The following is a 14675-nucleotide window of genomic DNA, read 5'->3' on the forward strand; positions in this document are numbered from 1 at the left end:
AAAATAAAATAAAATAAAATAAAATAAAATAAAATCTTGGAGCAGGGGGCGCCTGGGTGGCTCAGTGGGTTAAGCGTCTGACTCTTGATTTTGGCTCAGGTCATGCTGTCACAGTTTCGTGGGTTCTAGCCCTACACCAGGTTCTGTGCTGATGGGGTGAAGCCTGCTTGGGATTCTGTCTCTCCCTCTCTTGCTGCCCCTCCCCTGCTCATGCTCTGTCTCTCTCAAAAATAAATAAAACTTAAAAAAAGTTTTTTAAAATAAAATAAAATCTTGGGACACCTGGGTGGCTCTGTCAGTTTAGTGTCCAACTCTTCATTTCGGCTCAGGTCATGATCTCATGTTTCGGTAGTTGGAGCCACGTGTCAAGCTCCACACTGTCAGTGCAGAGCCTGCTTGGGATTCTCTCTCTCTATCCCTCCCTCTCTGTCTGCCCCTCCCCTGCTTATGTGCTCTCTCTCTCAAAATGAATAACTTAAAATAATAAAAGTAAAAAAATTAAATCTTTAAAAAACAAAAGAACTCATACAACTCAACACCAAAAAAATCAAATAATCCAATTAAAAAATGGGCAAAGCGGAGTGCCTGGGTGACTCAGTCAGTTAAATGTCCGACTTCAGCTCAGGTCATGATCTCGCAGTTTGTGAGTTCAAGCCCCGCATCAGGCTGTGCTGACAGCTCGGAGCCTGGAGACTGCTTCAGAGTCTGTGTCTCGTCTCCTCTCTCTCTCTCTCTCTCTCTCTCTCTGTCCCTCCCCTGCTCGTCGTGCTCTGTCACTCTCAAAAATAAATAAACATTTTAAAAATGGGCACAGGACCCGAATAGAAATTTTTGAGCCAAAATCAAGAGTCAGACACTCAACCAACTGAGCCACCCAGGCACCCCAAGAGAGAATGAAATCTTGCCATTTGCAACATGGACTGACCTAGAGTATATAATGCTAAGTGAAATTAAGTCAGAGAAAGACAAATACCATATGATTTCACTCATATGTGGAATTTAAGAAATAAAGTGAACAAAGGAAAAAAGAGACCAAAAAACTAGACTCTTAAATACAGAGAACAAGGGTGCCTGGCTGGCCCAGTCAGTAGAGCATCCGACTCTGGATCTCAGGGTTGTAAGTCCGAGATGCACACTGGATGTAGAAATTACTTAAAAATAAAATCTTTGGGGCGCCTGGGTGGCTCAGTCGGTTGAGCGTCCGACTTTGGCTCAGGTCACGATCTCACAGTTCGTGAGTTCGAGCCCCGCGTCGGGCTCTGGGCTGATGGCTCAGAGCCTGGAGCCTGCTTCCGATCCTGTGTCTCCCTCTCTCTCTGCCCCTCCCCCATTCATGCTCTGTCTCTCTCTGTCTCAAAAATAAATAAACATTAAACAAATTAAAAAAAAATTACACAGAACTGGTAGTTGCCAGAGGGGAGGTAGGGGAGGAAATGGATGAAATAGATAAAGAGGATTAGGAGTACATTCATTGACATGAGCTCTTGAATAATGTATAGAATTGTTGAATCATTATAGTGCACACCTGAAACTAACATAATACCATTTAATTACACTTGAGTTAAAAAACACACGGAAGAATCTTGTTTAGCAAAATACATATTGCTAAGTAAAAGAAGCCAATCTGAAAAGGCTACATACCTACTATATGGCATCCTACTAAAGGCAAAACTATGAAGACAGTGAAAAGATCAGTGGTTGGAGGGGAGGGAGAGATGAACAGTCAGAGCACGGAACATTTTTTAGGGCAATGAAACTCCTGCGTATGACAGTATAATGGTGAGTACACGTCATGATATGTCTGTTCCAACCCCACAGAATGTGCAACACCAAGAGCGAATCCTAATGTAAACTATGGACTGTGGGTGATTATGATGTATTGGTGTAGGCTCACTGATGTGATTTATATTTTCACAAGAAACCACAGGGCAAATGTAGGGAACTATAAGAAGAAAAAACTAGAGACAAGAAGGCTGAGGAAAGACCTCATGATTTGATTCTATGTATATAAAGGACATACGGCAGAGCAGCAACTACTCTCTGTCCCCAAAGCAAGAAGAACCTAACACACTACAATATAAAGAGATTTCATTCTGTGGTAGAGAATTCTGCAACTGAATATTGTTAAAATCCTACAATAGGTTAAAAGGGGAATTTCCATATCATATAATCTTTTCCTCTGGAGATGACGTCTGGAATAATTTAAGGTACTGCCTAGAATATTATTTTTAGGGTTCCTTCCAACCCTAATTCTATGATTTCCAATTCTTGTAAGCATTTCTATTAAGAACAAGTATCTGTTTTGTTTGTTTTTAAAGATTTTATTTTTAAGTTAGTTCTATGCCCAGTATGGGGCTTGAACTCACGACCCAGAGATCAAGAGTCGCAAGCCCCACTGACTGAGGCGTCCCTTAAGAACAAGTTTCTGATAACGCTTTATCACCCTGTCACAATTACAAAGTTTACCCACCAAAGCACATTGTCTGAACTCAACCTAAAGTAAACATGGAAGCAGATGAGAGGTGGGGTGCCTGGCTGGCTCAATTGGTACAGCACATGCCTCTTGATCTCAGGGTTGTGAGTTTGAGCCCCATGGTGGGTGTAGAGATCACTGGGGGAAAAAAAAAAGAAAGAGATGAGAGGGAAGAAGCTGCTTATGAATAGCACCAAAGAGGAAAGAAATAAGGAAAAAGAAGCATTAAGCCTTCAGAGAGTACTGACTTTAGGAAATTGAACTAGACCAAACCATGCTAGTATATTCATTTTTAAATCCCTTTGTAATGCTAAAATCTGGCAAGCAATCTGCTACTGGGTTAGCTGAGAACAGAAATTCAAAATAATATAAACGTATCATTACACTGAACCCTTCTATGAATAAGAGATTAGCATTATAAATTATAATTATAATGAATTATAATTTTAAGTTTATTATTTTGAGAGAGAGCATGTGAGCACACTCATGAGTTGGGGAGGGGCAGAGAGGGAAAGGGAGAGAGAGAATCCCAAGCAACGATGGGCTTGATCTCACAAACTGAGATCGTGACCTGAGCCAAAATCAAGCGCGATATTTTTTCCGGTTTGGCCCCCCCGGGGCCCCCCCCCCCCCGAATTATAATTTAAAGAGAACATTCAGCATCCTAAAATATACTGGCAACATGTTTTAATTCTTACATATGTTCCATGTTTTTATTTTTAAAACTATTTTTTCTATTTTTTATAAAGTAATCTCTATGCCCAACATGGGACTTGAACTCATGACCCCAAGATTAAGAGTCACACACTTCACCAACTGAGCCAGCCAGGCGTTTTTTAAAACATAAAGGATATAAGAGGATAAATCACAAGAAAGAAGAAAAATTTTAAACGTATTTAAAGTTCTTTACTTAATAAAAAACTTGACAACAGGGGTGCCTGGCTGGCTCAGTGAGGACAGCATGCAAATCTTGATCTTAGGATTGTGAGCTCAAGCCCCACTTTGGGTATGGAGCCTACTAAATAAATGAATAAATAAATAATAAGATATTAAAATAAAAATGGGTGAATACTATCTTCAAAAAAAATTTGACGGGGTGCCTGGGTGGCTCAGTCGGTTAAGCATCCGACTTCAGCTCAGGTCATGATCCTGTGGTTCGTGGGTTCGAGACCCATGTCGGGCTCTGTGATGACAGCTCAGAGCCTGGAGCCTGCTTCAGAGTTTGTATCTCCCTCTTTCTCTGCCCCTCCCCTGCTCATGCTCTGTCTCTCTCTCTTTCAAAAATAAATAAAACATTAAGAAATTTTTTTTAAAAAATTGACAACAGACTCCAGATTTAACAAATGTTATACTTATTTTAAAATTATATTTTTAAACAACCTGCTTCAGGATTGTATTAGTCAGCTGTGGCTACCATGATAAAATATCACATAGTGGGTGGATTAAACAACAGAAATTTATTTTCTCACCATACTGGAGGTTAGTAGTCCAAGATCAGGACTGATTTCTGGTAGAAATTTCCTGGCTTGCAGACTGGTGACTTCTCCCTGTGTCCTTACATGGCCTTTCCTCTGTGCACACAAGAGAAGGGGGGTGGAGATATCTGGTGTCACTTCCTCTTCTAAGGATACCAGTCCTACTGAATCAGGGCTCCATCCTGATGACCTCATTTAACCTTAATTACCCTCTTAAAGGCTTTACTGCTAAATATAGTCACTTTGAGAATTAGGGCTTCAACATTTGAATTGGGGGTAGGGCAGGACACAATTCAGTCTATAACAAGGATTCTCTGGAGAAAGTCTTCATACTTAGCTCCCAAATCTGCAATCCTCTCTCACTTTAATCTCCCAGAAGATATAGGCATGCAAATTACAACTCAATGACTAAATTGTGTTATATGTATGTATGTATGTGTGTGTGTGTGTGTGTGTATCTCAAATTCGAGAGGTCCAGTTAAGTCCTATTTTCCCTTTACATTTTAAACTTTAAATTGACAAAAACTCGGCATAAATGTAAACTCAACACTTAGGAGCTGATGTTCTGAAAGTTCAAATGGTACAGACAACAGCCAGCCTGAGCAGCCGGGCTAGAAATGCAGCCTGGGAGGCTGTCAAGTGCATCCCTTCTGCCTCATGCATGACATAGCTAGTTCCTCACTGCTCATTTGATCTTCTGCAATATGTGACACAAACAGTTTTACATTCAGAAATAGCTTCATTTGTTTATACATATTTATGAAAAGAAAAAGAAGTCTGTTTCAACTTGGTTAAAACTTTAGTTTGCAGAAACCTGAGAATCAGTGAAGACAATTTAAAAAAAGGAAGCATTATGGGGCGCCTGGGTGGCTCAGTCGGTTGGGCGCCCGACTTCGGCTCAGGTCACCATCTCACGGTCCGGGAGTTCGAGCCCCCAGTCGGGCTCTGGGCTGATGGCTCAGAGCCTGGAGCCTGCTTCCGATTCTGTGTCTCCCTCTCTCTCTGCCCCTCCCCCGTTCATGCTCTGTCTCTCTCTCTCAAAAATAAATAAAACGTTAAAAAAATTTTTTTAAATAAAAAAATAAAAAAAGGAAGCATTAGAAATAGATGACACTAAAGGGAGCCCTGAAAAGTTCCATGTCACAAACATTGTACTCAAGGAGATTCGGAGTTTCTTCCAACTCTATGTTTTCCCTTTAGTTCCTTTTTGGAAAAGGAGTACATTGTCTGCTCTTTGGAGGACAGTAAAAACACTTTTAATTTTATTATAATGTTTGTCATTTCTTCTGTTTTGATTTTTGCTGTTTTGCATAAACTGAAAAGAATAACAGGGGTGCAATTCCCCAAAATTTAGCGTTTATGTCTCTATTTGATTTTTCAAAAAAAATCCTTACAAAATTAATATATTTGGTTTCATTGTTTGAATAAATTTTTATTTCTTTATTAAGTGGAAAAGGTATTGTTACTACGCAGAGTTGGACTCAGACGTTCTCCCACTTCAAGAAGCAGACAATCTAAAAATAAACATACAAATAACAGTTCTTGGAATATATGAGGATGGGGCCAATGCAAAGACACACAGTTCTTGTGCTATAAAGCCTAAAATTAAGGCTCATTATTAGGTACTGCCTTGACATCTGGGAAAACCAGTAGGGCCTCCAATGTCCTAACTGCAAATTCCCCTCCCCACTCTGCTTCTGCAGGTAAAGTCCCCTAGCCAAACAACCGTCTCTAGGACAAGGGAACAGGCCCAGTTCCAGATTATCCCTGAGTATCCCTGAGTGGGTCTCAGTACTCTGCCAGCCGATGGAGTTCATCTGTCCAATATCAGGTATTCTGTGTTCCACCTCCCCATAATCCTGGGAAGGGAATCCCTCCTTCACCAACACGGTGAATAGGACACCATCAAAACAGTCCATAACTGCTGCCTGGTTGCATCTGTACTAGTAAGATAAATTATTTATCTTCCACACGCACAAATACAAATTTCATCCAAGCTGTTCTTATATCTCTTACTTAGAATTCTAAAATAAGAAGCTGATTTGGGGTGCCTGGGTGGCTCAGTCGGTTGGGCATCCGACTTCAGCTCAAGTCATGATCTCACAGCCCGTGAGTTCAAGCCCTGCGTCAGGCTCTGTGCTGACAGCTCAGAGCCTGGAGCCTGCTTTGGATTCTGTGTCTCCCTCTCTGCCCCTCCCCTGCTCATGCTCTCTCTCTGTCTCAAAAATAAGATAAAAACATTAAAAAAAATTAAAAAAAAAGAAGCTGGTTTGACTGGCACAGACCGGGGGCACCTTTCTGAAACATTTAACCCCTAGAGGCAGGTCTCTAGTGTACTCAGGACTGTTTTTACTCTTTCTGCTCCCAGGCATGAAACCCTAATAGCCAAGAGGAAGGTACATTATGTTCCAGGCACTCAGTCATTACAACAGCCCTAAAAATATCAGCACTATTTTTATCCCCTTTCTACAGGTGAATAAATGAAGGTAGAGAGGTTAAGTAACTTGCCTGATGTTTTGACATTGTTAAATTAACATTTGTTAAGTGGAGCATAGGACTCCCCTGGATGGTGAGCCAAAGTTCAACAACAGACCACAAGAGAAATTCAAATAGAACAGTTAATTACTCATAAGGCCTGGAGGAAGTACACACAGCATGCCTCCAGAGGCCACACAAGGCAGTCAAGGCAGAGTACAGATGGAGAGACAGGACCTGGGGCGTGTGCTTTTATTAGGGTCTGTATTGCTTTGGAGTTCCCAGGTTAGGACCAGATCGGTCATTTAAACCAGAAGAGTGGCGTTTGGGTAAGCCCCACAGGGATCTTATCTAAAGGACCTGTAGGGCCTACAGGCACTGGGAGGCAGAGATAGTTGATCACAAGGGCTCCTGGGGAAGTCCTATCAGGAACTTATTTTCTTGTGACTCTCTGTGGGCTACCCAGGGCATGTGCTTGCAAGAGGGGGCTGGTGTAAGTTTAAAGTGCCTAGAGGCCACCTGGCCAAACCAAACGGATGCCCAGGCAGCAGAACCATGGAGTAGCTTAGCTAAACTCTAGACACTCAAGGCCACACAGGTATTAAGTGGCAAAGCAGGGCTTCAAACCCAAGCAGTCTGAATCCAGGGACTATCCTCACTCACCTCCCACTGCTGGAAGAAAAAGAATCATCAAGACATTGCCCAACTGTTGTAATGTCAACCTAGCTCTCAATGTCTGTAATGTTTTTAAATTTTTTAATTCAAGTTAAAAATTTTCAAGTTTATTTATTTTTGAGACAGAGCACGAGTGGGGGAGGGGCAGAGAGCGACGGTGACACAGAATCCGAAGCAGGCTCCAGGCTGTCAGCACAGAGTTCAAACCCAAGAACCGTGAGATCATGACCTGAGCAGAAGTTGGAGGCTTAACCCACTGAGCCACCCAGGTACCCCAAATTTTTAATTTTTTTTAACACATTCAAAGCCCTTAGTATGGTACCTGACACATTCCATAAACATTAGATATGAATATTTACACGACAATAATGAAAACTCTTTTCCTTCTCCTTCTTAAACTACTTTTCCACTCACTTTCATTAAAGGAAAACTCATCTCACCCTCCCATCATTTCTCAAGGTCAAGACCAAGACCACTTTTATTACTTTTTAATTTTTTTAATGTTTATTTATTTTTGAGAGAGTGAGAAAGCACGAGCAGGGGAGGGGCAGAGAGAGAGGGAGACACAGAATCGGAAGCAGGCTCCAGCTGTCAGCACAGAGCCGGAGGCGGGGCTCCAACCCACAAACAGCGAGATCATGACCTGAGCCAAAGTCCTACGCTTAAGTGCCTGAGCCACCCAGGCGCCCCCAAGACCACTTTTAACAAGGCCTTTTAGGTAGCCTCATCTCAGGTTAGCACACTACTTTTTCTACATTCATCCAATCATGTCTTGGGAGGAAGGTTTTTCTACTTTCCAATTTAAACCTGTAATCTCCAGGCGCCTGGCTGGCTCAGTCGGTAGAGCATGCAACTCTTGATCTTGGGGTTGTGAGGTGGAGCCCTACATTGGGCATAGTGATTACTTAAAAAAAAAAAAAAAAAAAAAAAAAAGCACAACCCTTCCCAAGTCCCTACAAAGAATTTCTATTTACATATCCTGTTATCATCTCAAACCGATCTGCTCATTCAACACACAATGGCTGTGCTCTAAGTGCTAAACACTGAATTCTGTAATGAATAAAATCCTCCTTTCCACGAACTCAGTCTAGTGTAGAATAAAAACATGCACATGAATGATAACACAACACAAATCAATGCTGAGCACAGAAATCTGCGACCTTTGGCCATGTCCGCTACCAGACCAGAGGTGGAAGGAGGTGGTGGGAGACCAGGGCACTGCAGGAGGGGGCCCAAGGATGAGTGAGAATTAAGGGAGGAAAGGGGCGAATAAGGGGCGGCCTTGGACAGACCAAAGAAGAAAACGGGCGCAAGGATGGGAGAAGGGAGAAAAGCGCAAACGCTAAGAAGCGAGATGAACGATGAAGGGACTCTCAACACAGGTGGCTCCTCACCGCGAAGGTGGGTCCGTCTCACTCACCTCCCTCTCCTTGTCTCAGAGACCCACGGCTTATCGGTCCCGGAGGGGCGCGGGGAGCGGCCGCGACAGGCGGACGAGGAGGCAGAGGCGAAGGGGGCGCCCCGCGGCGCAGGGGGCCGCTCCGGAGAACGTGACCGCGAACGGGTCGGCAGGGCTGGTTCCGGGAGGCCAGGCTGAGGCCACTCCGCTGGGGGCCCAGGCCATTCCGGTTCCCGGACCGAGAGCAGGAGTGCGAGCGAGAGCGGCGGCCCCGCGGGGAGCGAGCGGATTTGCTGCTGCTCGGGACTCTTCCACCAACTGCGACGCTTCCCCGCGGAGCCCGAGGCCTCTCATTACAGACTGCAGAGCGGGACCCTGGAGCTACTGCTGCCGGGGAAATAGGGCACTCTCTCAAGGAGCCTGGGAAAACCTCGGTTGCCTTGGCTCCCAGAAGCCACCTGCGCAACCTCCCAAAGCTGAGAAAAACTTAGAATTCGTTCCGGGTACGTCCGCAAAACCCTTCCCCAGGGCTACGTGGCGTCCAGCCTAAGTGAAAGGGGTGGTGTATCCGTGTAAATAAGCCGCCGCTGCCACCGGCTCCGAGCGCCCATCTTTCCAGTTCCGCAGCAGTCTCTCTCCCCCGACCCCGAACCCCCTCCCCCGCACCCCGTCTCATTTGGTTAGGAGACCAAGTCTTCCTCAGCCTTATACTTGAAATAACCGAAGGGGAGGATGACGGACCACAGGATACATTTCACAGAATGGCCATATCAACAACACAGTCGATTCTGCTTGTTTCAGATGCTTTCTGTGCATACGTGTATGTAACATTTTATAATACTGGGCGCTTAGTGTGTCTCATATGTGCAAGTGTATATATGGATGTATACATAATATATGCATAGGTATGTGTGTATACATATGCATGGATAATATTTCGGAATGGCTCAAATGGAATTACATATTTTTTCCCTGAGGATATCCTGAATTAAAAACAAAACAAAACAAAACTAAATGGGGAATGGGAAGAAAAAGCACAAAGTATTCAAAGTATTTCTACGCAGCTGACAGTGTGTTTATCTTAGTCTTGTCATATTTAGCAAAGAGAAAAAATACAGTAGACCCACTTACATTTGAATTTCAGATAAACAACGAACAATGTTTTAGTTTAAGTATGTCCCATACAATAATAATACAGTATTAAATGGCTAATTTTTGTTGCAGAGAAGGTCACTATTGTACCTCCGCCACCACCTCTTAATTTTATTCCTTATAAGTTTTTCATTTTCTGTTTCAGAAGGGGAAGGGGGAGGCCGCCCCTGGTATCTGCAAGGTAGCAGAACGCTCAGGCCATGATCTTCTGTTGGACATAAACTCACACAACATTAACTTAAGAAGAAGTCACTAGGAGATTGATGAAGTGAGACAAAACAAAGCCAATTGATAATTTTGTCTAATCATAGCTAGAAAAGGTCACTGTGTCACTCAGAAAACACCAAACACCCCCCTCTCTTAGCCGAAATGGGTGACTGGTACTTTATCAATTACAGCTTTATTCCTGTTCTCTTCTGCCCTCCCTAGAGTTAAGATGTACTGAAGTGCCCAGTGGTACAATTGCCCCTGCATCCTGGCAGCAACTGATCTAGAGTGAACTCCCTCTTCCTTAGATCATCCCCCTAAGTCGCCCAAATAATACAATGGGTTCTTTCTAATGTCCTCTTACTGAAACACCCCACACTTGCCTATGGTGTGCCTTCTCCCTCCCTGCAAAGAATAATGAACTCAACTTGTCAACTATGGGCATGTGCCCAGTGATCTTTGATTGAAGGGCATTGACGCGTTCCGCTGCCTAGAATGTTCTTCCTCGGATATTTTCATAGCTCTTTCCCCTTAGTTCATTCTGTTGTTTGCTCATACATCATCTTTTCAGAGAAGTCTTCCCCGACCACACTATTTACAATAGCGCCCTCAAAGTTCTCCATCCCTTTATGCTGTTTATTTTTCCTCACATGTCACATTGCTATCTGATATTATACATGTAGATGATACAGACACAAACATCTATGGTATGTCTTGCCCATTAGAATCTAAGTTTCATGAAGACTGGGACTTCGTCTTGAAGACTATATCCACACTGCCTACCACATTGCCTGGCACAGAGTGGGTATTAAATGATATGTATTGAACGAACATATGAACGAATGGATTTTTATTGTGTCAGGGTTTAGAACGGTTTCATTTTGTCACATATTCATCATCAACCTTGTCGTTTGGTCTTAGTCCTCCGTTTAGATTGGCTTGCTGCAAAATGTCTGTTCTTAATTTTTTTTATTTTGACGCATGTCTTACTTGATTTGATTTCACGTTGCTGAGTAATTTTTCACAAAGAACTCATGGAGAGTATATTCCCTCATTTTTTTTTTCATATTTGAAATATGCTACCTGGTGGTGGTGATGGTCGTTTTGTTTTGGTAGATTGTATTATTGTCAGCAATTTTCCACTTCCTCTTTCTGAGTAGGAGGGTTATCTATCCCTATCCAATTGACTTTAAGAGGTTTTAAGAAGAATGAGAGAACCAGCAGTATCAAACATGTCACTTAAAGAGAAAATTGTTAGGATTAAGCAGAAAAGGGGATACACATGAACAAGCAAATGTATATTTAGCACTTACTGGGTACCTGACACCCCTTCATTCAACATTAAGTAGCCATATCTATCTACCATTTATTAGATCCAGGCCGGCTCCACAAGAAAGTTACTGCTTGAGTTGCATCTTTCTGGAAGACCAGGCACTTGCCAAATAACAGGAGAGGCAAAGTGTGTGGCTATGAAAGGGATGGTTACTCCAAGTGCAGGGTTCTAGGCACAGACATGGAAGCGGTAAACAGCATGTCATATTTTGGAAACTGAAACTCAAAACAATTCTGTGGGAAGGTATTATTATCTCTGTTTTACAGATGAATAATCAGGCTCAAGGTCACACAGCGATTGAGTGGCCGTATCAGAATCCTAACCCATTCACATCTGCTCCTCTAGGCTTCGTTTTCCTGCTCTACCTTACTGTGGTTTCTTCTACTTGTGCAGTGAGCTTTCTAACTCTGTGAAGCTAAGCAAACTCCGAGGAAAGGCTCTAGGACTTGATGAATGCCATTTTAAAAATCTTTTAGCATCATCAACAGAATATATATTAAGCACCCACAAGATTCTCAGCATTTTGACACAGGAGAGGACAGTTGCTGTCCTCGTGGAATTCCTAATCAAGTTCAAACAAGGCAAACACTGACAATGTGGGTATACACCCTAACTGAGTCCATAATCAGCCAATCAAAAACCTTTCTGGAATGTGAAGCAGTTGATAACCTCCAAATCTGTTCTTTAAAATCTCCTGGGTCATTTCAAGCAGGATTAAGCCTGCAGATATAAAGGAAGTGAAAGGTGAAATAACTTGTCAAGAAACAGAAAATTAACTAAACTTTCCAATTACCTTGTCTGAAACGCAATTATTAAGGGCACTCAAATTTCTTGGTCTGCTCTGCTTTCCTACAAGGAACTTCCTTTCCTGATCATTGAAACCCCTTTAGTTATAGGTAGATTTTGTTTTGCTTTATTTTATTTTATTTTATTTTATTTTATTTTATTTTATTTTAAGAGAGAGTGCAGGAGGGGCAGAGAGAGAAGGAGAGAGACAGAATCCCAAGCAGGCTCTGCACTGTCAGCATAGAGCCCAATGAGGGGCTTGGGCTCACAAACCATGAGATCACGACCTGAGCTAACATCGGACACCTAGCCGAGGTAGCCACCAAGTCACCCCAGTAGCTTTTAAATTTTAGTTTAGCTTTTTTTTTCTGGGCTGGTGAGGGGTGTGTGGTGAGGGACATGGCCAGAAGAGAAGAGGTTTCCTATGTGGGCTCCACATTTTTAAAGCCCTTTCAGGAAAGGGGGAAAGGCAAGGCAGTTCTTCTGGTGGCCTTGGTGCTATTAATGCTGTTGCAAAAGAAACCATGTTGCATCTTCCAGTTTACTGAGAGGTAACCAACCACACTTGGTATGAAGACCGCAGCTACTGCCACTCTGATCCGTATTTCAAATATATGTCTCATTTTAGTTTTTTGTCAACTAAGCTACTGAAAGGTAAATAGGTCCTAAATTTTCAAGAAGTACTTTGTCCTAGTTCCTAAAAACATTTTTTTTTTTTTTTGCTACTGAATTTTGGGAGAGGATGACTCAGGAAAATGGTCATTAATCTGCTAACTAGTTTGTTAAATCTAACAAAACTCATTTTGTTAAGTACTCAATTCCAGGAAAATACTACCTTCTGCTTTAGTTTCCTTTATAACAGTGGACTCCTATTTCCTGTGAAATGTCTTTATATTAAACAATGGAACTCATAATTTATGTCCTAATTAAAATAAAAAACCAATAATGCAGTAATTCTCACATTAGTTTCTCACATTTCAAAATCTGGAAGAGCGTAAGGAATTTCATGTGAATTTGTTGTTTCCATGCGAAAATACAACTCTAATACACCACTTAGGGTTTTTTTTTTAACGTTTATTTATTTTTGAGACAGAGAGAGACAGAGCATGAACGGGGGAGGGGCAGAGAGAGAGGGAGACACAGAATCAGAAGCAGGCTCCAGGCTCTGAGCCGTCAGCCCAGAGCCCGACGCGGGGCTCGAACTCATGGACCGCAAGATCGTGACCCGGGCTGAAGTCGGACGCTTAACCGGCTGAGCCACCCAGGCGCCCCTTAGGGTTTTTTTTTTTGATACACCACTTTTATATTTTACTATGTGGCTTTACTTTATTGAGGAGAATGTAGCATAGATTAGGGATGGATCGATGGTGACATTCTTGTCCAATTTCATGTTAAAGAAAATTAGATACAGTTAGATTTGTTTTCATCCTGGAATATGCTGACATTTTCAGCAAGACAATTTGTAGCAAGGAAGCACAGGGATTCTGACTGAAAGGTAAATAGGTGCAAATTCAAGTTTTGAGGAATGGTTACAATATTACCATATACATATATATATCCCTAAAAATAAACATATATGGCTCCGCACCATCAGAGAGATCACCAACAGTGAGATCACGACCTGAGTCGAAGTTGGACTAACCGACTGAGCCACCCAGGCCCCCCTCCTATACATATTTCTTAAAAAAGAAAATGAAGGTAGTGAATGGCCTTAATTGTTGAAGCAAAAAGCCACTATTTTGGCTCCTTAGTTGGATACGATCAATAATCAGCCTAAAGGGAAATATTTTGCTCTACAAACACCCATTCTGTTTCTTCATTCATCGTGGTACTCAGAAATGTATTACCGGAGTTTTAAAAAATTACAACTCATTCATGCATTTATTCATTAAACAATTATTGAACACCCGACTATGTGTCAGACACTAAAACCCTCTGAGGAGGAAATGCTATGGAAATAAAAATAATAAATTAACAATGCAAGTATTAATTTATTCGTCTTTCAAGATATACAGCTCAAACAGGAATATTTAGTTGCTGTTTCCTTCTGTGTTCTGTACGTTGCACAAATACTTCTGCCGATGTTTGTGTACCCATCTACTGAGCTCTTTGGAAAGGGAGACCTTGGCCTACTCATTTTTGTATTCCACGCAACCTGAGGTTTGGTATAGCTCAGACAGGTGGTCAGTAAACGATAGCCGAAACGAAGGAATTTAAGATAGTACTGCTTCATTTAGTAGTAAATTACGAAGACAGTCTGGGGTCCAAACACTAGATTTATTTCTTAAAAATAGTACTGTGATGTCGTTATCAACTTGTTATCCTAGAAACCTGAATCATCCTGAGTCGATCCATTTGATTTATCATGTATTTCAAGGTGGCTTAGCATCCAAGAAACGGGCTGATCGAGCAGCTTCCAACTCGCAAACTCGTACCGTCTCTAAAAGTTTTTACGCCCTAGAGGCTGGCGCCGAATTTAGGTGAAAGCGACTCGCTTCCCTCCCATCCCACGCGGGTGCCGGCATGACCCCATCTTTCCCTTCCTTTTTTCCCACCCTTTCGCCCTCCGGAAAGGGCCGAACGCTCCCAGAGCTTCCCAGTCTCACTCCGCCCCCTGCGGAAGGAGCCGAAGGCAGAGCGGGACGCCGACGCGCGGCCGCCGAAGCGCGGCCGCCGGGAGCTCGGGCCCTTCCGGAAAGG

At 42.6% G+C, this 14675-nt stretch overlaps 1 long non-coding RNA gene across 1 annotated transcript in view; it reads right to left on the bottom strand.

Moving 5' to 3' along the window:
* LOC121025398 (uncharacterized) overlaps nt 1-9065 on the bottom strand; it is a 29205-nt gene extending 20140 nt beyond the window's left edge. The window contains exons 1-2 of the long non-coding RNA XR_005788032.1: nt 8519-9065; nt 3943-4044 (exon numbers count right to left, since the gene is read on the bottom strand). This is a non-coding gene — a long non-coding RNA (uncharacterized LOC121025398). The remainder of the gene's footprint in view (nt 1-3942; nt 4045-8518) is intronic.
* Nucleotides 9066-14675: the final 5610 nt, after the last annotated feature.

Source organism: Herpailurus yagouaroundi, unplaced genomic scaffold (assembly GCF_014898765.1).
Source record: "Herpailurus yagouaroundi ecotype Mexico unplaced genomic scaffold, PumYag 67641, whole genome shotgun sequence".
NCBI lineage: Eukaryota > Metazoa > Chordata > Mammalia > Carnivora > Felidae > Herpailurus > Herpailurus yagouaroundi.